Source organism: Nothobranchius furzeri, chromosome 6, assembly GCF_043380555.1.
Source record: "Nothobranchius furzeri strain GRZ-AD chromosome 6, NfurGRZ-RIMD1, whole genome shotgun sequence".
NCBI classification, from domain to species: domain Eukaryota; kingdom Metazoa; phylum Chordata; class Actinopteri; order Cyprinodontiformes; family Nothobranchiidae; genus Nothobranchius; species Nothobranchius furzeri.
The window spans coordinates 73,644,924-73,657,905 of NC_091746.1; the positions used below are offsets into that span (position 1 = coordinate 73,644,924).

The 12,982-nt window shown below is 42.5% G+C and overlaps 1 protein-coding gene across 2 annotated transcripts in view; it reads left to right on the plus strand.

Annotated features, from left to right (window-relative positions):
- The window catches only part of npr2 (natriuretic peptide receptor 2), a 96,191-nt gene that overhangs the window by 63,596 nt on the left and 19,613 nt on the right, over positions 1–12,982 (plus strand). The window lies entirely within an intron of this gene.

The following is a 12,982-nucleotide window of genomic DNA, read 5'->3' on the forward strand; positions in this document are numbered from 1 at the left end:
AATAATCACTCAAACAACCTCAGAGATAAATGTCTGTGAAGGTTCTCAGTCATCCAGGTCATTGTAGTCTAAGGAGCTTTGAAAGAAAAGCGTCTGGACTTCTTTGAGCTGCTTGAAGACGTTTCACCTCTCATCCGAGAGGCTTCTTCAGTTCTAAGGTCAAATGGCGGAGAGTCCCAGATTTAAACCCAGTGGGAGTTTCTCCCCGAAGAGGGAACAAAAGACCCCCTGATGATCTTCTACATAAACACATGAGCCAAGGTGTGAGGGTGGGTGTGGGTCCCATTCAGCCAGAGTTTCGAAACTCACACCTTGGCTCATGTGTTTATGTAGAAGATCATCAGGGGGTCTTTTGTTCCCTCTTCGGGTAGAAACTCCCACTGGGTTTAAATCTGGGACTCTCCACCATTTGACCTTAGAACTGAAGAAGCCTCTCGGATGAGAGGTGAAACGTCTTCAAGCAACTCAAAGAAGTCCAGACGCTTTTCTTTCAAAGCTCATTAGACCTCAGAGATAAATGTTTGTTTGTGATTGCTGACAGGCAGACAGGAAGTGCTGTCTTTGAGTCTGCTTCCCTCCATGAGAGCAAGTGTGCTTGTGTAAGAAACAAAAGTTTGAGCCCGTGTTTCTGTTCCTGCTATTGTTTTCGATGATCTTATGAATCGTTCATGTGCACATTTTGGTTGGACGTTTAAGTTACTGCAGGAGGGGAGGCCTGCATGTTCCTCTGAGTGTGACAGACCTGTCAGAAAGGATTGCTGTAAGGATCTGGGCTGTGACACTAAAGCAGACACGTAACAGAACCCAAACACAGCGTTTGCCGTTTGAATCTGTTTCAGAAAAGAAACACAAACAGTAAATGTACATAAAGCTGGAGATCAGTGATTAATCAAGAGATCAGTGATTAATCAAGTACTCGGTTAATCTGTGAAACAACAGTTATTTCAAACATTTTACTCTAGAAGAAGAAGAAGAAGAAAAGATGTTTTCTATAGCGCCTCTCAAGATAAAAATCACGAGGCGCTTCACAAAAACAAAAAACGTAAAACTATAAAAAATCATTTAGAATATGATTAAAAATATATTTTTAATAAACAAAAAATAGACAATTGTGATTTAAAATAAATGTTAAGAAAGAGAGAGAGTGAACAGGAAAGAGGGAAATCAGTGGATCCTGAGGAAGGTGGAATAGGTGGGGAGAGCAGAATAAAGAGAGAGAGGTGAAGAAGGTCATACAAAAGCCAGCTTGAACAAGTGAGTCTTCAGCTGCTTTTTAAAGGAGACCACTGAGTCCACTGATCTCAGGCTCAGGGGGAGAGAGTTCCAGAGTTTGGGGGCCACAGCAGCAGATGATCTGTCACCTTTGACCTTTAGCCTGTTGCTGCACAACCAGTAGGCTTTGATCACTGGACCTCAGGGACCTGCTGGGGGTGTAGGGACTAAGAAGATCACCAATGTAAGATGGTGCTTGTCCATGTAAGGCCCTATAGACCAGAACCAGGATCTTGAAATGAACCCTGAAGTTGACTGGCAGCCAGTGAAGCTGGAGGAGAAGCGGGGTGATGTGGGTGTGTTTGGAGACTTCCAACTTGTGCTGAGAATAGAAGCTCTGCCTTCCCCTTTTTAACTCATTGGTCTATGAATGTTGGACGGAAAAGTGACTTATGCCTCATGATCAACCACCATCCCAGGGCTAGACTACTGTTTGAACCTGCCTCATGCTGGTCTCACTGTAAGGACTGACTTGGTTTTCATCGCAAACACCTTGATTGTTCTTGATGTTCTGCTTGAATGTTTGATATCGTCCCAAGAATCTTTGTATTTTTCTTCGTATGTCACACACAGCATTTCCTTATCATGATGTCCGACAGTAATAACTGTCCCTTTGAAACACGGGGGGTGTTTCTCAATGCCAAGGAACCTTGCCTTGATGTCATGGCCCCGCCTCGATTGCCTAGGAGATACGACATCGGGAGCCGCAAAGACTTGTTCCAATGTTCATGTTCTACCGAGGCGTGTGTTCTCCGTTTGTTAGCCGTTTAGCTAGCTGAGCGAGGATACACGGGAGGTGTCTATTAGCCTAGCCTTGGTCAAAGACTACCCACAATACACCGCAGTATTTTCAAAAGGATGGCGGATAGGAAGCCGGCAGCTACTTCAGGAACAATTTTCAAGTTTAAAAGTAAGTCAGCTAATTTAAAATGTTTTCTTTAGATCCAAAGAAGTTATCCATGGTTGGTTAGTAGCTTAGTAGTTGCAGCTTCGGTGGCTAGCGGGTAGTAACTCGCTTAAATTTTTAATTTAATAAACATATATACAATTTAAAAAGTAAAAGGCTCATTATATATTTATATTGAAACTAATACGTATAAAATATAACGTTATCTCCCGTGTCATGTGACGTTATGTGACCGCCAAGGAAGCTGCGGTCACGTGATGCAAGTCTGTTCCATTTAACGGTTTTCTTTGACCAAAGAAGGACCGTGTCCTCGTAAGCAAGACGCCTTGCCTCACAAGACATCGCCTCATAAGGCCAGGCGCCCTGACACTGAGAAACACCCGGGATCTCTAAGCATCAAGCTGTGGTTCACGTGAGGCATAACCAAAATTATTTAGACTTGAGAACTATTTGTAAGTCGTTTGGTGATTCATTTCAACCTTACAGCTGAGAAGTATTACAACCTCTGATTTTTACTGTTAGATTGATGGATGGAGTATTAGGATTATCACCTTCATCAGCAACCAGCCATACCCAGCCCTGTACGTGTCTACTGCCCTCAGATGAGGGACATAAATGTGGGAAAGGCCTATTTTATTTCTTTATTACTGTTATGTTGTTGTAGAATGACATTATTAAATGCAAAGCAGATGTTTATATAGTTGTATTAACATTAGACAAAAGGATTAATGCAGAAACAGGACAGAAAAGCAACAATATAAGTTACTAAATGATTAATCAGTAAATGTGTTTCATCATGATTGTGTGGGAGTATTTGAACAAGGCAGACAGTGACTGAGAAACCCACTCATTGCCATGACCTATAAAGATAACCACATTCGAGTGCCTGAAATGTGACTGTTCAAATTTATTCACTACAATGTGCAAATTCCACAGTTGGGTAACAGAACATTTCTGGGAAATCCTCAGTTTTTGTTCCAAAGAGGAAAAAAGATTTTTCTGTTATTTTTGAAAACAAAAAACATCGACTTTGACTCCGACCCTGTCACTCATAGCTAAAGACACATTAAAATATGTTGCAGGGCTTTATAAACAGCATTTTAAGAATAAGTACGTGAATTATATTTACATATACACAATTAAAATAATATTTCCTCAGTTTAGAGGTTTGCTATGCTCAAGGAGGCTGAATGAAGAATGCATTTTAAAAAATGATTGCTTACAAACAAATAAATGTGTTCAGTTTTTGGTGTCCAGTGAAGTTTGACTTGACAACAAACGATGGCGGATTTGAATCATTTGTGCTTTAGATGCTTTGATCTTGATTATGTTCAATTCAACTCAAATTCAATTCAAAGATACTTTATTAATCCCAGAGGGAAATTAGAGTTTCAGTACACACAATTCAGACGTACATACATAGACATAGACACATGACAAGAATTGGTGACTGTGGTCATTCGCAACCCGAGTTGCGCTACTTAAATAGAGATCAGAGGGTTTATATGAGGATTGGGTCAGGTGGAGGAAAAAAGGGCACTTCAGAGTTACCCTCCACTGGGAGGGCAGCTTTGCTCTGCAAAAAAACACCTCAGACAGAAATGCAACAGACTTCAGACAACACACAACATAAGTGTCCACTAGGTGGGGCATGCAGCCGCGATAAGCAGCGCTCATCACCTCCGTTTGGAAGGGGGGGGGGGGGGGTATTTGGGTTAGAGAGCACAGTGACTCCTGGAAACGATTCAACGGCCTTCACCGGTCGCAGTCCCGCCCAGGCTGGGATAGGGAGACAGAGTTGCCATGGCGACAGCAGCATTCCACATTTCTTCTGAGGGGGAGTTTACACTTGATCCTCACAGGCTCAAGGGCACCAGATTCAGATAAGAACTTGTTTTGGGACCAGACAGAGGTAATTTCCTCTCTGTCTTAAAGTTCTGTTGATCTCCAACCCCTCTGAATCCAATAACGGCGTAATTAATCTATCCCAATCCGTGCTGATCCGTCCACTTTCTCCTTGATCGAATCCACCTTCTGTGCCAGAACCTGAATCTCAGCCAAAGTTCCAAGCTTACGACTCATCTCGACAATTATATGAGTTTGTGCGCTCACAACACGGTGTAATCCATCCCTGAGCGCCGGGATTGAGCCAATATTCCTCGACAGCTCATTAATTTTCCAGTGAGCCAGGTCACCACTCAGGCCAAACAGCAAGAAACCTGACCCCAACACCACAAATATCCAGACATCTTCAGAATCCCCTACAGACAGTTGAGAGAGGCAGATTGTCACGAACTCCTCCAGCTGACTGCATTCCATTCATTCCTGCCACTAACGTGGCGACTGACGTCATCACGCCGACACTACTTAAGGAAGTGCCGGCGTTTCATTCATTGCTCAGTCATCGTTCTCACCAGACTTTGCATCGAGTCTCCAGTCTTACCAGCCCTCTAAACCCTCAAGCTACACCTACAGGAAATAACCACGCCGGTTATCTCCGTCTCTCCGCGTCTGGGCAACAGAACTCTCAGTCACGCTTCAGATCTGCCAACGAACCCGACAGAGATCAGGTTCCACTGTTTCCAGGAGTCCATGATATGCCCAGCTGGCTCTGTCCCAGAGGGGAAACTGGGAGCCCCTTTTCCCGTTCTCATCGTTGAAAACATTTTGTCAATTGAGTTGAGAGACCAGCTGACCAGATCCATGTTTAATAATTTCCAGTTAACAGAAAAAATGCAGAAGCACCGTACACCCAAAGACAGACAAAGAGCCTTGGATAAGATAGGGGGGAGAGGAGGAAAAAAGCGTATGTACTCTCCAAGAGCCGGAAGAAGATAAACCTCATCTGCAGGACAATTGTGAAGATTTATCAAATCAAATAAAACTTTAATCATTCTAAAAATAATTAATATTATCTTTTCATTAACCAAGTTTGTTTTCCCCAACCCCCATCACCTGAGTTACATCGTTTGGAAAACAGTTGCATTAGTAATAGCCAGGGTGTTTCTCAATGCCAAGGAACCTCGCCTTGATGTCTTGGCCCCGCCTCGGTTGCCTAGGAGATTTGTCATCAGGAGCCGCCAAGACGTGTTCCAATGTTCATGTTCTACCAAGGCGTGTGTTCTCCTTTTGTTAGTCGTTTAGCTAGCTGTGCGAGGATACACGGGAGGTGTCTTGTAGCCTAGCCTTGGTCAAACATTACCCAGAATACACCGCGGTATTTTCAAAAGGACGGCGGATCAGAAGCCGGCAGCTACTTTGGGGACAATTTTCAAGTTTAAAAGTAAGTCAGCTAATTTAAAATGTTTTTTTTTTTAGATCCAAAGAAGTTATCTATGGTTGGTTAGTTGCTTAGTAGTTGCAGCTTCGGTGGCTAGCGGGTAGTAACTCACCTATATATTTAATTTAATAAACATATACACAATTTAAAAAGTAAAAGGCCCTTTATATATTTATATTGAAACTAATACGTATAAAATATAACGTTATCTCCCGTGTCACGTGACGTTACGTGACCGCCGTGGAAGCCGCGGTCACGTGATGCAAGTCTGTTCCATTTAACAGTTTTCTTTGACCAAGGAAGGACCGTGTCCTCGTAAGCAAGACGCCTGGCCTCGCAAGACATCGCCTCGCAAGGCCAGGCACCTTGACACTGAGAAACACCCTATGTCACAGCTAGTAGAAGCTAACCAATAGCCGTCTTTGTGTGTTCATTCTGTGTGTTTTTCCCAACTGCTTTACTTGGTTCTTAATTTAACACAGAAGAGACATTTTGGCCACTGCTGTGGTCTTTTTCAGAGCTAGCCGCTGTTGGTGGCGCCACTCCCTTCTCCGTTCTTCCGCGAGCAGCAGGGGACGGTGTTGCCCTCTGCTGCCGGCGCTCTCCTAGCCGATGACACAGTCTCGTGTGTGATCCAGCGTGTAGACCCCATCGTCTCTGTTCATGGTTGTGTGTGCATGTCTACTTATTTCTATGGCTTCCTTAATCCATTTTATGTATTTTATTGCTCTGTGTTTACGATCCTTGTCCTAGTGTTACTGTTAGCCAATCAGGGGTGATATGTTTGCATATCATGGATATTAACGAGTAAGACTCCTAATCTTGTATTTTCCCACAAAGCCCCAATCCTGACCAACTTTGCCCCCTTGAAACAGGAACACCAGAGATTTTTCTGCACAGGAAACGATTCATACGGCTTTGTTCAGACTAGAGATCAAAGCAGATTTACAGAAATAACGAGTGACTGGGAGATTCAACGCCACCTACTCATCTAAGAGTAGGGACAAAGGTAGAGAAAGCAAAAATGAGAGAAAAGTTTGCAAGGTGATGTCAACAGACTAGAGACAACATAGGACGTCAACAGTGGGCATAAAAGATGGATAGAATAAATATCAGTCAGCTCAAATCTGAAATATTCATGACAACAAAAGGTTTTACAGTGTGCTGCAAGTCTACTGTTTATTATAAAAATATGCAGGGAGGGGAGATGGGGAAAGGTCCGAGTCTGAAACCAGTGTAGGATGACATTCAGACCCTTAGACAGGAGGAGAAATCACATGAGAAACAGTCCAGATCGATGCAGCCACATGGACTCATGAGAACCTCAGAAATCCATCGCCACTCAGCGCGGCGTGCAGCAGCATCCAGAGATGTAACCCGACACCGCATTAGTATACAGTACACTCTGATGGACAGGAAGACAGTAAACACGACTCCATGTTTCAGGAGCTGTGAGGGAAGAATGGAGGTGCAATCTGTCTTCCGAAGAAAGACTTTGTGGATCAAAATGTAATTTTAGCAAACAGACGCTTTCTGAACCTCAGCTCAGACCTCTCTCTGTTTGACCTGGTAGCAATAAACAGGAATAAGTCCAACAACTGAAGACTGAAGAACAAATAAGAGGTAATTTAGCATTCATGCAAGAAGTGTACATCAAACACTTTTTCTGTACCTCTCTGATCTTCTTGCGATTTATACTCCCGGTCGCACACTCAGGTCCTCTAGCCTATTGTTCCTCGAGGTACCAAAAGCGTGTTATAAATCATGCGGACAAAGAGCTTTCTCTGTTGCCGGTCCTAAAATGTGGAACGAACTTCCAGCCGCAGTTCGACTGGCATCCTCCTTGGCAGTTTTTAAGTCTAGACTAAAGACACACTATTTTAGCCTTGCTTTTAACAGTTAGCTGTTATTTTGGTTTTTACTACTCTTATTTTATCATCCATTGTAAGGCTTTTATCGGAACTTCTTTAATGGCTTGTTTCTTATCTGTTGACTGTATTTTATTGCTCTGTTTTATGTTTTTATCTTTGTTATTGTGCGACTGTTCAGCACTTTGGTCGGCCGTATGGCTGTGTTTTAAAGTGCTATAAGAATAAAGGTGGTATAGTATGGTATGGTATGGTAAAATTCTTAAAACTTAACTAAAGTTTTTATCATGAAATAAATAAATTTAGAAAATTTTTTTAAGAAGATAAGTTTAATGAGAAATTGAATGAGAAATTAAAATCAGTAGTACAATAAAATAGTACATCAAAATAACATTTGCAGGTTTACAAGCAAACACACAACTTACACAATGCTAAGAATGGGTGCAGGCAGAAGCAGAAGCTTATAAGCCCAACCCCCCAAAACCTTTGAACTTAAGCAAAAATTTAGAATAGCATACCAATTCCATAATTTTTACATCATATTTGAAATGTTTGGGAATATATAAATATATGTTTGGGCTGCATGGTGGCGCAGTGGTTAGCACTGTTGCCTCGCAGCACGAAGGTCGCAGGTTCGAAACTCGGCTGTGGCCTTTCTGCGTGGAGTTGCGTGTTCTCCCCATGCATGAGTGGGTTTCCTCCGGGTACTCCGGTTTCCCCCACAGATCACTACATGCCCTACAGGTTATAAACTGTAAGTCGCTTTGGATAAAAGCGTCTGCTAAATAAATAAACATAAACAAATCCCCATTCTTGCTTTATAAAAAATAATGACCTTTAATATTTTATGCATTTTTTCATTGACTTGATTCATAATATTTAATCACATTTGATTTAAACAAACCCTTAAACTTTACCATTGTTGAACAATCTTTTTGCTCCTGGTCTAATTTATTCCACACATCAACCCCAACACAAGAAACACAACGTTGTTTCATTTTAGTTCTTACTTTAGGCTTTCTGAACATTTTATACCCTCTGAGATCATAAACACTCTCTCTGATCTGGAACAGATCCTGAATTTGTTTTGGCATCAAATTATACATCACTTTATACATAAACTGTGCAGTTCTTAATTAAACTAATTCTCTTAGCTTTAATACTCTTAAACGAATAAAAAGTAAATGTGTATGCTCTCTACAAGCTGCTTTATTTACAAGTCGGATTACTCTCTTCTGAATTATAAACAAAGGCTTTAAGTGGGTTTCGTAGGTGTTTCCCCACACTTGAACACAATACATGAAATAAGGCAGAATTAAGGAACAATACAAAAGATATAAAGCTTTTTCATCTAAAAATTCTTTAACTTTATAGAGAACTGCTAATGATTTAGATAACTTTACTTTAATTGAGTCAATACGCGGTTTCCAACTTAACTTTTTTTCTATGGTTACGCCAAGAAATTTTATTTAATTCCCTCTTTCAATTTCTGTATAATTTATTTTGAGATGTGTATCCGCTGTAATTGCTCTATTAGTAAATATGATAAATTTTGTTTTATTTAAATTTAAAGTTAATTTTTTAAAGTTAAACCAGCACTTTAATGCATTTAATTCTTTCTCAACCTTGTCCATTAATGTTATTAAATCTTTCCCAAAACTTAGAACATTCGTATCATCTGCAAATAGTATGAAATGCAGTGTTTTAGAAACTAAACATGTCATTAATATAAAGAATAAACAACAAGGGACCTAACACAGACCCCTGTGGGATACCGGTGGTCACTGTCAGTAGCTGTGAATCAGTGCTGTTAACGTGGGCATATTGGAGTCTGTTCTCTAAATAACTCTTAATCCAGTCATAGGCCACACCCCTGATGCCATATCTACACATTTTTTTTATTAATAAGTCATGATTAACAGTATGAAAAGCTTTGGTCAGGTCTAAGAACACCCCAACAGCATATTGTTTGTTGTCAGTTGCATCAGATATTTTCTCCACTAGATCAACAATTGCCAGAGAAGTTGTCCGATCACGTCTAAAACCATATTTTTTGTTCAGAAAGAATATCATGATGCTCAATAAAGTCATACAATCGTTTATGAAATATTGTTTCTAGTATTTTGGAGAATTGAGATAAAATAGAAATTGGTCTATAATTAGAAAATTAGTTAAGACTAAGGCTGAACGATCCAATGCTGTTTAAAAAAATGAGATTTTCTAATCGTAAAGGCTGCGACTGGTCGCGAGATCTGGGAAAGTCATGTGAATGACGAGGCGAGCGCCTCAAACGGAACAGGAAGAGAAGAAAACGCTGCGCCTTACCCTGTCATAAAATGGCCTCAACAGAATCCAGCGCTGCTGTCATGATCCTGCCATGCCCTGACCTCCATGCTCCATCATTCATCTCATCAGCCTTCATGCATCACACCTGTCCCCTCATCAAGCTCGACAGAATCCAACGCTGCACACAGTTCGGTACCAAATAGGAGCCACACATCAGTTGTGTGGAATTCTTTTAGCGACAAAAAAGAATCCAAAATGATTCAAATGAAGGCAACTGGACTTCTTTGGTTTCTTGGAGATGTTTTGCTTCTCATCTGAGGAGCTTTGTCCATTCTGACTGGAATATGGGAGAGTCAAGCTTGTAAACTGTAGCTGTCTGTTGTTATTTAACTAGCAGAAACTACTCTGTGTACCCCTCCTCTCTACCGCCTGATGAGTCGTTAGCCTCTATTGTGAGGGAGTGGTTGTGTTGATCAGATGCAGGAAGGTGTGACCTAGACTGAAACTGCTTGGGAATGACATCCAAAGCTGCATTCTAGGTGCTGGAAAGGTGAAATCTAAGCCCCTCCCCTATTTAAAGTGCGTTTTTCATGTTTGACATAGAAAGCTTCTTTTACTCAAACCATCCATCTTCTCTGTCCAGAATGTGTACTTTGTCCTTTTCAAAGGCGTGTCCTTCAGGTGTAGGTGGACTGCAGAGTCGTGACCTAAAGAGGTGGCGCTCCTGTGTGGCGCCATGCTCTCGTGTAATTGTTGTTTGGTTTACCTCGGGCTGTTTAGGCGCCCAGAGTAGTTTCTGCTCGTTAAATAACAACCGACAGCTACAGCTTGACGCTCCCATACCCCAGCCAGAACTGACAAAGCTCCTCGGATGAGAAGCGAAACATCTTCAAGAAACCAAAGAAGTCCAGTTGCCTTCATTTGAACCCTTTTGGATTACCGTGACCTGGATGATGAGAACTTTTACCACCATACAGAACAGATGATGCTGCACAACATGGGGTATTGTGCAGAGCCTGCCTTTCTACTTTTGCTATCTCATTACGAACCTTTATCAACACCTAAAAACACGTTGCACCACTATATACGAGAGCTGAATGGCTAAAGTGCCAGCAGCCAGGGCTTCAGCCTCCAGTAAACAAACTAAAGCCTGAGTCATGCTTCTCCGTCTGCGTCAGAGCGGAGACACGCAACGTCCCTGCGGGCCTGCCGGAGAGCTCCGCAAGGACGGACGGAGTCGAGCTCTCTTTTCTAAACATCCGTCAGTCAAGACGGACAATGCAAGCTTGTGATTGGTCAGGACGCCGTTGTCGTCTACAGCGCCGCCATCACGCCCTCAAAAACATAAGGAGAGCCGAGGATAACTAGCGGCAGACACGGAGAAGCTTGAAGAATACCTCGCGAAAAAACTCCAAAAACATGAACGTTTAATCCCCCCGTGACTGGAGGAGTGAAAAGATGCGCAGCAAGCGTTTTCTTTGTGGACGGAAATGACAGGAAACGTGGGTTTAGAGGTGGCGAGTGCATGAAGAGGTGGAGGAGAATGAGAGACAAATATGTCCGTGTTAAAAAGTCTCTTATATACAAAAACACAATATAAACACACTATCTTGGACCGATACATGACAGGATACCACAGAACAGCGCTACGCCCTCTGCTGTCCTGGCGGGGAATTGCTTTGCAACACTCCCCAGGAGACGGAGAAGTATGAGAGCAAAACGCTTCCGTCAATCCGTGCGTGTCTGTCCCTTGCGGAGCTGACGGAGAAGCATGAACCAGGCTTTAGGGGTCGTGATGGATGCTAACCTAAAAATGGACATTCATGTCAACCAGGTAGTCAAGACCTGTTTTTCCCACCTGAGGCGTCTCTCTAAAGTTAAGCCTATTTTAAAAAGGAGTCATCTCCATTCAGTTGTCCATGCCTTCATTGTAGTGATGGGAATTACGGCTCTTTTTAGAGAGCCGGTTCTTTTGGCTCAGCTCACCAAAAAAAGCCGGCTCTTTCGGCTCCCAAGTGGCTCCTCAGATTTTCTGTTGCGTAGAGTACATTTATAACCAAAATAATGCTAAACTATATGTAAAATAATTTACTAATGTAAAAAAAATCAATATATCAAATATTTATCATTTCTATGGATTTAATAACTGAACACTTTAAGAAATCTCCACTTTCCGACTGCTGGCGCTCATTTTCCCACCCGTCTTCGTCGCACTCTCCTCTCTCGCTCGCCTTTTTCCTCTTCCTCGCTCCCTCTCGTCTCCCTCCACCCGCATGTGCTCTGCTGTGTGTCTGAGTCTGATCCTCCCTCTTCCCCGCCCCTACTGCTCTGTGTGTGGACAGTCTGGACACGCAGTTACACATGTTGACCAATCGCCTGTAGCTTTCACCAAGGCAGGGGGGGAGGGGAGGGGACGGCTCCCAATGACAAGCCGGCTCCCGTCGTTCACTTCAAAGAGCTGGCTCTTAGAGCCGGTTCGTTCGCGACCGACACATCACTACTTCATTACCTCCCGTCTCGACTACTCTAACTCAGTGCTATACGGTATCTCCTCCTCCACTCTCACTCGCCTTCAGCTAGTGCAGAACGCAGCAGCTCGATTCCTGACCGGCACCAGGCAGCGAGAACACATCACACCGGTTTTAGCAAATCTCCATTGGCTCCCCATCCATCTCCGGATAGAGTTTAAGATCCTGGTTTTTGTGTTCAAATCCCTCAATAACTTAGCACCTGGCTACGTGTCTGAGCTCATTCACCCTCATGTTCCTACGCGATCCCTCCGATCAGCCGACCAGCACCTCCTACATGTCCCTAGCTCCCGCTGTAAATCCCGCGGGGAGTGCGCCTTTTCAGTTTGTGCACCGAAGCTCTGGAACCACTCGGCCCTCCCGATCAGACTCTCTTCCTCTCTTTCCCTTTTTAAGTCTCGTTTAAAAACTCACTTTTACTCTCGGACTTTTAATTCAGTTTAACTTATTCTCTTCCTCCTTTTATTTTGTATCTGAATCACTTGATTTGAATGGATTTAGTTTTTATTTTTTGATTGTTTTTATTGTGTGTTTTTGTTCAGGACGTTGGTCGGCTCTCGTGCCGTGTTTATGTGTGCTAAACAAATAAACTTGGTATGGTAAACAAACATTCAGCCAACGGAGATCAGAGTTGTATAAAAAATTATGTGTAATAATTCTGATATTTTTGGTATTTTCTTACTGTGTCCCGTTTCTAATTCCATTTTTAGTTCTTTTTTATGACAGAAGAGGTTTTTTTGCCTTGCTGACGGTTTCGTTTGCAGAAGTGTCGGAGTAGGAAGTGACGCCACCGTCAGCGTCAGCTCTGAGGAAGTTCTGCAGTCGGCAAACAAAACTGTCA